The sequence below is a fragment of the Ostrinia nubilalis genome, chromosome 3, assembly GCF_963855985.1.
Source record: "Ostrinia nubilalis chromosome 3, ilOstNubi1.1, whole genome shotgun sequence".
NCBI lineage: Eukaryota > Metazoa > Arthropoda > Insecta > Lepidoptera > Crambidae > Ostrinia > Ostrinia nubilalis.
In genome coordinates, this window is record NC_087090.1 from 1,087,985 (window position 1) to 1,100,392 (window position 12,408).

Sequence of the window (12,408 nt, forward strand, 5' to 3'; positions counted from 1 at the left end):
CCTTCGTACCGTAGGTGTAGTGGTAGAAGCAGTGTGGATGGTCAGGCGGTGGTTGTCTTGGATTAGAGCGGCTGCGTGAGCGATTGTACCGGTTGTTATTTTGAGATCTCGCACGCGATCGGTTCTCTGACTCCTCAATCCTGCTAGTCAGCATAGCCACTTGCTTGGTCAACTCTGCAATACGGTGTTGCATGTCGCTGTAGGCAGCAGAGGGAGTGCTGGCGACTTGCGGGACTCTTACGCTGACTTTTAAAATTTCCTCATTGCCCATTGTTAAAATTCGAAAAATCGCTCACCGCTTATGACCACACCGCGGCCTTATCCTTTTGTAGATTTTTCCAAACTTCGACTGCTTCGGAAATTCTCCTTCTCCGTCGTCGGGGTCACCAGATATGGGGGTTATTTGCCAACAACCCACCATATATTTTCCTCGGAATCCTATTCCGATTCTTAATCGTTAAGATTATTGTTGAGCAGTTCGAGTCAGGAAATAAAGGTAGGAAGAACACGGTAGAAGGAAGAATATTATTAGCGGATTGGAAATTATATTTAACAACAGGAATAGCAAGGGATTGATTAGGATACAATAGCAATAAAATTATTTAAATGTTGAGAGCAAAGCGATCGCGGAAGAAGTGTCACGACGACATATTTCAAATCTCTTCAACGGCGATGAGTGAGCGGAGATCGGTGACCGGCGTTGAAGCGAGACGGCAGCATACGTCTTCACGGGTGTGCGAGTGACGCAGATGTATTGTGACGGCCGCAGCACGCATGCGCCAACGACTCGTTCACGTTCCGTCAAGTCGGGGTTGGCCCAATCTCATAGGCGGAAGCGGATCGCTCCGAAATCTAAGGCGGTGGTCCAAGTTATGAATGTGGCGGATGGCCGCCACAAGTTAAAAACAAGTTGTGCTATATCTATTCTGATACCCATTTCTTAAAATGTAAATTTTAAACTTATTCCAATAAAGAAATACTAAAAATTTGACTTTACGCCTAATTAAAAAGGGTCTTTTATAATTTCCTAGGCCATTTTAAGCCACGGAAAACAAGGAAATTAGGGCCAAAGAAATTAGATTTATGCCTAAAAGACACCACAAACAAAAACCTATTTACCCTATCCATTTACTATTTAAATTATGGGTTAACCCCTACAGACACTACATTTGTGTAAATAAACATTAAAATTAATCCATTGTTTAGCTGCAAAAAACCGCCCAAAGAAATTGACTTTTTAGTAAACAAAAACCCAAGGAGGGACCTACTTACGCGATTTGTCGCGAAACTGATCAACGATGTACTGTCCTGCCTTGATGGTCTCTTGGGACGTAATGGCCGTATTGAAACGGTGCAGTGCGTTACATACTAAGTTTTTTCGTTTCGTTACTACAATGGTCGAAAAGAAGACCCAGGGAAATTATACTTTTGACCTGGACAAGAACTTAACTTCACTTTATTTTCTTCCTATAAGTATTTGACATTTAAAGTTTTTATTTTTCGATAGCCAAACGTTTCTCAAATGTAAAGAGAGTGCTATTAGAATTAAATTACGCTTCAATTTGTTATAATGTGCCTTCATTTTGGCAAACAACAGTAATGGACAGAACAAGGAAATTAGAAAAACGACTTTTGATTAAGTTTTTCTACGGTTTTATTTGTAGTTTCTGCTATTGTAATAGCAAAAACAAATAAAACTTTTGATGAACTTTCCCATAAAAATAGTTTTATACAGATAGATATAAAAAAACATGTGTTCGCCTGCCTGGACACAGAAAATTTACTGTTTCGGCGAAATACCCTCATAAGGATGACAAAGGTGACTGAGTTTCTTCTGATATTTCTTCTCAGCACCACTTTTCTCTTTTCTTTTTTATCAGCATTTTGTTGTCCCGAAGTGGTGGCAGGGCAATCTATTTTTTCCCTGGAAATGACGTGAATAAAAACTTTGACTTTTGACTTTAATGTTTCACTAAGAAATAAGTACATCTATTGGACATTTACTGACACAAGACGACAAATCCTCTTTTTTATAAGAAGGTGGAGTTGATATTAAGATTCTGCTGGTAACCCTAGCTAAATTATATTGTAAGCCAGCGCCCGGTTCGTTCAGTTCATCATCGTCGAGCCATTAGTGCTATCGGTGGGAAATCAACTTGTTACGTAGAAAAAACCTTATTTACCATTTAATAAACAATTAAGGTTTATCTGTCCAGGAAAACATTGGCTGATTAATACATATTATTTGATGAGGACTCGCTATTGTCCGCACCCAATAAGGGTGCGCGTACGCTGGGATGTGATGTAGATTCACACTAACCAGTCGCTACCTGGTGTTTATTTTTAAAGTGCCTAAAATTAATGAACACAGTTAAAACGCATGGTATGAACCTTTGAAAAATATTAAAAACTGTTTACCAAAAAACCCAAATGCGTAAAAATTAACTAAGAAGATAAAAATATGAACTAAAAAGATAAAAACAAGACAACTTTACTCAACGAAAAACATAACCCTCCGGTACCCTCGGCTTACGCGCAGCCTTAGGACCGCGAGATAATATCTGCGCAGACGTCACTCGATGCGCTAAAGTATATGGAATAATCCATTGCTTAATTTGAGTACTATTAAAATTAAGGTTTACGTATGTTTTGTGAGCTGTGAAGGCCGGAACGGGTAGTTTTTGTTAAGCAGCGGTTTTGCGCTGTTAAGGCTCGATAAAAACTATTGAAATTGTTTACTACATGAGCAAAATCTGTCGGATAACTTGTGCTGAAGTTACGAAAATTATATCTAATCACCTGTTTATTCGTAGTTCTTTTATATTAGACATTTAAATGTTTTTTACCTGCGTAAAAACTATTCTGGAAAAACTAATGGCAGGTATACAGCTTAATATAGGATCATTATTTTTTAAGATATTTTAAAGCTTGATTGTCATTTTGACCAGACACAGTTTATTGCTGACTGCAAGTGAATAAACAAAGGTAAAGACGAGACTGAAATAGGCTCAGTTCGACAGAGCTCCGTCGCAGCGTGTGCGCACGCTAATGGCCCATCCTCTTCGCAAAATAATATAAATATTCCTACCTATTCAGACTCCATCCATCATGTTTACAAGTGTAATGCTGACATAAATAGACGATTATTCCGTTCGACCGTTTATGGCTCCAGAATATTCTGTTAATACTCGTACTTATGCTATGACTCGACCTGGAATGATTTATCATTTGAATAGAGCGAATGCCATTTTGGCTCTTCGCTGTGTGCAGACTACAATTTTCTTGGGGAGAAATCTGTCAAATTAAGGCCTCTGCATGTCTGTCTTGATGATACCGATTTTTGGATTTTTATTTGTTAATCCTGTGTCCGTGATGAAATCTCCACGTTCCATTAAAAACACCCTAAGCTAAAACAATATGCTTGTGTTGCAAGCGGATTTACCATAAATATACCTACTAATATTATGTAATAGTACAGCGACGGGGTTCGAACCTGTATTCCTCGGATCTTGGTTCGGCCAGTCCGACGCTGACACCAAATATTACCGTGCTGACACCATTGAGCTGTTTTCGCTTATTGTCCTATAACTAATATCTAGTTATGGCATTACAGGTACGGTCGTTATTTTAAATCATATCCCATAGTAATATTAATACTTCATTAACTTTTATATTGTTCCCACACGTTTGCCGTTACTCGTGGTAGTGGCGGAGGTCGTTAGTGGTCGGGGCACGCGCCATTATGGCATTTCCCTTGCTTCTCTGAGCGCAGTCCGACGACACGGGATGTGCCTAGGGCTGTCCATTGTCCATGGTGACTATATTCACTCCTACCGATATGTCCTCGGCCCTTTTTGTCATCTGGTCCCATACTAAGGAAAGCTTGCAATGTGGGCTCCATTAGAAAACCGATCAAACATTCAGAAATCTTTACATAGTAAAAACAAAGTAATTCCCGATGTCTATCTTTTAAACTACACAAAGGATTTTAATGCAGTTTTCAGAAATAGTTTAAGAGGAATCCTTGCCAAGCTGGGGACGGTAATATTTTATTATTACAATGTGCATTATGCATAAACAAAATCATAAAACACCCGTAGATCAATTAGTTTTTAATGCATGCCGGAACCGAACCTCGAACCCCTTCTTGGCATAATAGTTGACAGTATGTAGTCTTCCGGTTCTTATTTATTTATTTATCTTTCTGATTATCTACGAGTAGATTTGGTGGACATTAAAATTTTGTTAACATCCGCTTCACAAAGACCTAGGTTATCTCGCGTTAAAACTGATTTTTCTATTTTGATAACCCTAAATACAGCGCCTACCCTTTGATATGGGCATTTGGATTCGTGCGACACCTGCGTTTTGAGGAAGCCTTCGGATTACCATTGACGATACAGGAACTGGGAAGTGTTTAAGGATTATCATAAGTACACATACGGGGTTATGCATGTATAATTTCATAGATAAATATGCAAGAGAAACACTCCGTTTACTGTCTCTAAGTACCTATCTAATACATGCTACCTAATAGGCCTTGCTAAGCTGGGTCTAGGTGCTAGGGAGGGGCAGCAGCATTTTTGATTCTAAATACTTTGTACGCTTTGGGGGAATGTAATATTTTGAGTTAGTATCAACCATTATTTTTTAATTGTACGCTTTGGGGGAGTGTAATATTTTGAGTTAGTATCAAGTTATCAACCATAAACTTATTTCGATCTATATGGCTAAATAATCTATTCTTGCGAGTGCCCAAAGACAAAGAACGCTGCGTGGCGCCACTGATGCGTGGCGGCAACTCGAACTAATGGCGGAAGTGCGGCCATTTTGTGCCGCCATCTTTCCTACCATTGCAACTTGAACTTGCAAGTGAAGACTACCCATCCTGTTATGCGATACCACGACGAAACTATGCTCTTCTGTTTGAAAATTGAGAGCAAATATAATTAACTCGCAAGAACGTTAGTCATAAAAGTTATACTTAAAATTTTCTCTTACTGTCTCATTGGGTGGGTCGACGTCCGAACATTTTGTAATCGTATGCTATTGGGTGCTACCACCATTTTGTACCAAAAAAGTGTCATTTATTTATTTATACAAGAAACCAACAGCGATACATTGAATTGTCATAAATGCATTAATTGCACTTCTTAGCAGTTTTTGACCAAGAATGTCAAAGATGTACACACGGCCACACTGTTAACTATCCATTTCCGTTTTTGCTCTCGCTCTAATCAAATGGCGATTCTTTGCTATAGAACGAGATGACATGACTGGCGATGGGCAGTTAACACTGTTGCCGATAGTACATTAATGTACATTCGGCGAATGACCTGTGTTACTACTGTATTATCATCTAAGTTTTTAACAGTTCTCCCTTTGAAAGCTTTCGAATCATTTCTTTTGAATGATACTTTGGAACTTTTTCCTATGATGCGAATTTCGGCACGCGTGTGGATTTTGAATCGTTTCCTGTTTTGGAAAATTATTTCCCTTTTCATTCTGAAAAAGTAGAAGTGAAATGTATTTTTTTTTAAATATAAAAATCAGCTTTTATGGTATAACGTAAGCCTAACTTTTACGGTGGATTTTTCTGTATATTAAATAGACTAAATGGACCGACGACATCGTAAAGGTAGCAGGGAAGCGCTGGACGCAGGCCGCTACCAATCGATCAACATGGAAAGCATTGGGGGAGGCCTATGTTCAGCAGTGGACGTCCTGTGGCTGAAATGATGATGATGATGATGATTAAATAGACTGTAATTCTACTTACGTTATACTTACCATAAAATCATATTTTTATGTATAATATTTGGGCAATGATTAGAAGTTGTTTCCACATCAGCCAGACGGTTTTGATAGTTCCAACTCCTTGCCAGACAGTTTTTTAGGATAGCTGCCAAAGCCGCGATGACCCAAACTTCATGATTCACCAACATTCTATCCTATTATTGAAAGCATACGCTGACAAACTCAGCTTTTATAAAATAACGTAGGTCTGGGGTTCACCAGCTCTTAGTCTATAACTTTAGTTTTCGGAATAGGAAGGTTTGGATGTTTCTGAGGCCGAGTATAGTAGTAGTATAGGCAGCGCAGAGTGGAACAATGATCGCGACCGCGGAGCGTGACCGCTGAGTCACGCGGTGACGCTGCGCACGCGCTGCCTTCGAAGGCCACAGCACTTAATGACGGGCTTAGGACTCTTTTGCAGGGATTTTTTCGCGTACTTATATTATAAAAAATAAATAGGGTAGGTAGTTTCAAATCTGGATTTGAAAAACTACAATATTGGCCTATAATTTCGTATTTACTTACCAATTTTACGATTCAAATGGGACGATGCATGTCGGGTTCGACTTCGGAGAGCATTTTGCATAAAACTCCAGCTTGCAAGTTAGAGTTTTATCTAATTTTATATGTCCTGAAACATTTAGGTTTTCAGTACTTTTACCAACATTGATAATTTTCCTGAAAAAAAAAAATTAAACAAACTGAAAACAAATACCTACACAGAAGTTGCTTATTATAATACCTATACGATGGGAGAATGTAGGATATGTGGGTATCGAACCCAAGAATCCCAAGATCTTCAAGTTGAGAAAGTCTGACTCTCATAGACCACGGACGCGTTACTTTTCTTTCAAAACAGAACTATACCACTAGCATAAATTAAGGATAGGTACACTTAAAATGATTAAGTAGGTACCGACTCTTGTTTTATCAAGCCTAATAATACATTTTGTTGCGAAATACATGAATAACAAATCAATGCTGTTGTATCCGGGATATTTACTTCCTCGCCCGCGAAAGATCTGATATTCACGCGCTAGGATGTTAATTGTATGGATATGTACTTATTTAAATTTAATTGCGGTATTTAAAGGTAAATCAGTGTACTTACAATGTAGTAGAACTGCAAAAAATAGGTACTTGTTAAAACTGTGTTTTAAACAAACCATTCCAGTTTATTTTCTGATTTCGCTGTACTAATTATGGGTGTCGTATGTAGTGATTATGGGCTCTTTAACAGTAATGTTTTTGGTTTTTGTGTTGCTCCACACAGTTATACCGTAATACAATTTGGCACAGAAATCATTATAAACAAATAGTTGTTAGGTACGTACTGTGCGGTATAGGCCGTTGTTTCGGGCCAGCGGAGCGTGGCAGGCTGCGCCCGCGGTCCTCCTTGCCTCGTTAGTTCCGGTAAATCACAGCGACGAATTGGGATTATATTTCACAAATAACAACGCAGCTTTATGGGTGTAACCTTACACTGACACCCGAATGCTAAAAGGTTTCTTCGCTTGGGTTCAATTGAAGAATTCAAATAAAATACGGAAGTTAGTGCTGATCGTAAAGATTTTTGTTACAGACTTATCTACTTAAACTATTATGTGATCTTATGGGTAAATTCAAGTCTGCACCACCTCCCAAGATCTGTTAAAATAACATCTGAGTAGGTATGTCAAATATTCTTATTTCCTTGATTTTACGCCATATCTCTACAACATGCAGGACCTTCTCGGAAAATTCCTTTTTATGGCATCAAGTCTGTCTTTTGTACCCTGTTTACTGTGCAAAAGTTTTCTGAACTAAGTTGTGTCTTGGAATCATTGCTGGTGTCAACTAAGTAGTCAAATGATTTATTTATCGATTGTCATGAATATTGGTTGCTATGCCGCTGCGTTGTGCCTCATGCGACTAGTCACCACTACTCACCACATCGCTGTTTACAAACGCGCGAGTCGCGAGTCCCGTGCGCGTGCGCACCCTGCGTGCAGCGCGTGAGGCTTGCTCAACCACCGTAACTTTATACTTTGCATGTCGTTAGTAGCTTTTAATGGGTTCTTTGGATTTTTCTCAAACGGAGGATTTACAGATGTTCATGTGGATTAAAGATTATTTTATCATAGGAAAATGTACACTGTAGGTATCTTCTCTATGTTGCGGGTAATAAAGAGTCGTTTACTGCTTTCTTTGCCTGTCTTGAGGACATTGGACATCACTGAATGAAATTTCAACAATTTTCTTTTGCGTAATTTTTTTGGCATAATTTTTCCTTATTCTTCTTTGACCCTTGTCTGGTCTTAAGTTACCAGGTGCTCTTTACATACTCTTATTGATCGATATTCCTCTATGACGGCTTGTAATAATGGCATTAACATATTAGCACTTAATTGACCACGCTTGTCTCCGGTGGTTTAACGGTGTCCGACACATTGATAGCGTCGGGAACCTGTCCATCTTATCACTTTGATGCTATGCGTGGGACGGAGCTGGTTGAAGTTATCTATCTATACAGACAATGTTATTATGCTTTCTGTACTTCGTTAGTTTTGTAACATTTTGTATTCATCCCATTATGAAGTAAATATGTATGATGAATCTTCGATCAACAATAAAAACTAGATGTCGAGTCAGCGCAAAAATTACGTTTCGGGAAATAACAGCGCACTTGAAAAATGAGTCAACTCACAGACAGCGTCCCCGCCCAGAATTTGAAAGAGTATTAATAAATATTAAATTGATGCCAGACGAAAAAAGAGATGAATTACAATAAAAGAGCTCACTTCTCAAGTGCGTTCTTATTTCCCGAGCCGAGTCGTAATTTTTGCGCTGGCCGCTGACCCGATATCTAGTTAGTATTGTTGATCGAAGTGAATAATACTGATCCTATTGAATCCTATGCACCAACAGTTATGGATGTTTGCTGACTCTTTAAGATCTTAAATTAATACGTGGGCCTTGCCCAAGTCTTGACTTGTACGGACATCACAATAGAAGAAGAAGAAAGAAAGAAAGAAAAATATTTTTATTTAGTCCAAACATCCTTAGACTACTTACAACAATATAATTACTAAGTAGTTAAATTTGAACCAAAATGGCAGCCACTCGGCATGTGATATGCCCTAGGTCAAGACCTAGAGTATAACGCTGGTATTCTGTGGCAGCCATATCAAGTGGGTAGACATTAATATTTAAGTTTTACACAAAACAAAAAAAATAAATAACACAGTGCTCTTCAAGTGTGTAATCCTACCTAGGTCATGTAAAAACAACCAGATTGACCAATAAGAAAAATACTATAAAAACAAATTGATTAGAAGATTAATTAAGTAATTATCTGTCTGCATTAGCTTGAGTATGTGAAATAAGAATCAAGAGCAAAAACAAACAGCATCTTTTCGTGGAAGCTGGGTATGGTTCGCGTTGTAGTTGTAACTTACATGCGCGCGCGCACCGCATCGGCCGGCGGGCGTCATTCCGCGCCGAAACTCCGCGCGCGACGCCCGTGTCGCGACGCTGCCAGAACCGCGCGCGAACGATTCCGCTGTGCTTGTGCGCCATCTCTGCCCAAAAGGATTATTGTGAAATGTGCTATGGAGCTTGTTTATTTGTGATCGCCCCTGACGAGGGCTGAATTTTTGAGTGAACAGTTTTTTGTGTTTGGAAGTTCAGTATCAGGTAAGTTTACATCGACTATTGTTTTTATCGGCCGTCGTATAAACATTGCAAACTTCTATTGTAAACTATTTAGATAAACGAATTTGTACTGATTCGTGAAACACCATACACACAATAGGCTATTTTATTTACGGTTCATCTAAAATTTTGCATGCTATGCTGTCCATGGATAATGTTTATTTACAAAGGATGGATGAAATGTTTATCAATCTTAACTTCAGTTCTTTTAGCTTCTTATTATTAACATTGTACTTGTTACAAGACACCTACATAAAGAAACATGAAGCAGCTAAAATAATGCCAAAGAAAGTAAGAATTCAACTTGCAGGGAATTACTTTTTTGCAACTACCTACCTGACAATTCATAAAATTCTCAGTATCTAATCATTCAAAACAACACCAGTGATATGAAGTTAAATAATTGACAATTGCAATAACATCTTATGAATAAGCTTGTAGTTCCATGAATCTTACCAATCTCACAATGCAGAATTCACTTATTAGTCAAATAAAATTCTACTAATTCATAGGTAGGTAGTTAAAAACATGCTTTGCCTAGCGATAAATGAGGGTAGTAGTAAGCTGCGACAGTCTGTTTAACGGCATTTTGGCGAAGACCAGGGCTTAATGAGAAAGATTTTCAAATCATCAAAAAACTTTACTCTGAGCAAGTTAACTGTTGTACTTTTTGCTCTGGGCTTCCGCAATTTTTCATTTCTTCTACCTTCTGGTCGAATAAAATGAAATGTCCACTAATAATAATGTGATTCATGATTTAAAACTGCCGAAGATTTAGAACACAGTTGTTATGAGTCAGATTCCGTAAGTAGTTACGGTTACTAACTGTACCGTAAAAAAAAACAAACACCATAAAAATACTCTTGTAAATTGATAATCGTTGTTAAATTTGACAATACTTATAACATAAAAATGGAGAGCCAATGATTGAATGAATACGAATCCATCCCTGTGCACCTTCGGATTCCATTGTATTTGTATTCCCTCTGCGGGTAAGCCCATAAAAAGGTGTTAAAGTGGCTTCCTTTATTTCTAAAATGTCTGCCTTTACGAAACGTTCATTCCATTTCAATCTGTTTTGATTTGAATGTGAAGATAAAGGATAATAGAAACGTGCCGAAGTGTTTTATCCTGCAGTAAAATTTAATTAAATGGTATTACATAAATAGTTTTCTTATAGGTAATACAGAAGTGCAAGTTAATTTCCCATCAAAGGCGCCGTCTCTGATTTCTTAATAGGCAACTAAATTGAGAGAAACAATCGGGCCAATAAAAACGATCTAATAGTTCACTACATTGGTTGTTTGATTGGTTGATACTAAATTACTCATGTATCCAATGTACTAATCGCAGCAATAATTGCAACTCAGGTTTCCTTTAGTGCAGCAGCGACCGTGATGACTGTTGCACTGTCTAATTCAATTTGATTGAGTCATTAATTCAAGATGCATGCGATTGTACTTGTGTGCACTTTGAACTATTCTGTGTTATGTTATATGGCTAGTAGGCAGCAGTTTTGCTGGATTTCAATCATATGAATATCAGCCTCTGTCTACAAGGTATGCCTGTACCATCGGTTTTAGGCTCTCAAAGCTTCGAACTCCTCCTATGTTCTTCTGATTAATTTCGTTGCGGGTCCAATCATAGTTTAACTTTCCCCCGGGACTAACTTGACCTTCACTAATTGGGTTTTTATTGGCGGTCAAGCTGTAGATCCTGGCTACACAGTCAGGAGTTGCAGCGGTGGGAACGAGAGGTGGAAATAGTCCTATTAACTCAAAGCTGTTCCATCCCACTATCCTGTTGAATTATTTTCAGACTTTATTTGTTATCATAGGCTTCGGAGATGGCTCAATCAGACCGCTTCATGGTAGACTCAAAATCCTACAAACATACCTACTGAGCGATCAGGAGCAAATATAATGTTTATTAGAGTGTATTCTGATTCCTGGCTGGGAATAAAACCCTGATCCTCTATTTTGAGTTAATCCTACTCTCAACTCTATAACCACTGGACCTCGGAGGCGTTATTTGAATTCAAGTAATTATAAAATGCTCGACATTGTTCGTGTCTGATACGGGCTTTGAGGCACATAATTTTGTATCGATTATAAGAAAAATTCTTTGTTGCGCAAAGGCATACAATTCTCGCGATTTCTGCGTTTTGCTACACTATTGCAGATGGGTCTTGCATACATTTTTGTGTGAGAACTAGTTGGGACACAATGCGTGGTCTCACGCTCTCCGTAGGTGTTTCTTGCGACATTTAATACTGTGCCCGAGATTGTCAGCGGGTTTCTGCTTAGCTTAGCGCTCGTGTTTAGATCTAGCCTACGAGATACATTTGATCTCATTTCGGTGTCATGTTTCATGCTGCTTTCGTCTGCTGTCTTGTTTTCAACTCCAAATAATAAATAATGTAGGTCTGTATGATGACTGAAGTAGTTATCCGATGCCATTACCAAAGAAGACCTGCAGTTTGTACAAACAAAGAACTTATTTGCAGAACAATGATAGTAATGAGATAAGTCCTAACTATCGGTCCGACCGAAACACGAAGAAACCTACTTTTATTTAGCACAATACGCCAATTATCTACTCGAACATTGAAAAAACATCTGGCAGTGACAAGCGAAAGTGGGTGTTTGTATTCCCCAACGCGTTTAGTCGCAAATCGCATAGTTCACGCCTCACGCAACATGCCGTGCGCTGTTCTGCTAAATATTCTGGAATGCTAAATTAAACTGTGTGTTTGTCTTGACAATGATCCACGGCTGTACGGTTGAATGCCTTAAACACTGTAACTGAAGCTGCGGAATCGGTGTTGCATGCACATTCTAACAATTCTTTACTAGCGTAAAATGTTTTAATTACCTACTTGCATCAAAGCGTTGTGTTTGTGTCATGTGATCCTACAAA

At 38.5% G+C, this 12,408-nt stretch overlaps 1 protein-coding gene across 1 annotated transcript in view; it reads left to right on the forward strand.

Annotated features, from left to right (window-relative positions):
• The first annotated feature begins 9,281 nt into the window (after nt 1-9,281).
• Nucleotides 9,282-12,408, forward strand: part of LOC135088034 (uncharacterized) — a 72,159-nt gene continuing 69,032 nt past the window's right edge. Inside the window, exon 1 of the mRNA XM_063982914.1 lies at nt 9,282-9,471. The gene's annotated coding sequence lies outside the window, so the exon portion shown is untranslated. The remainder of the gene's footprint in view (nt 9,472-12,408) is intronic.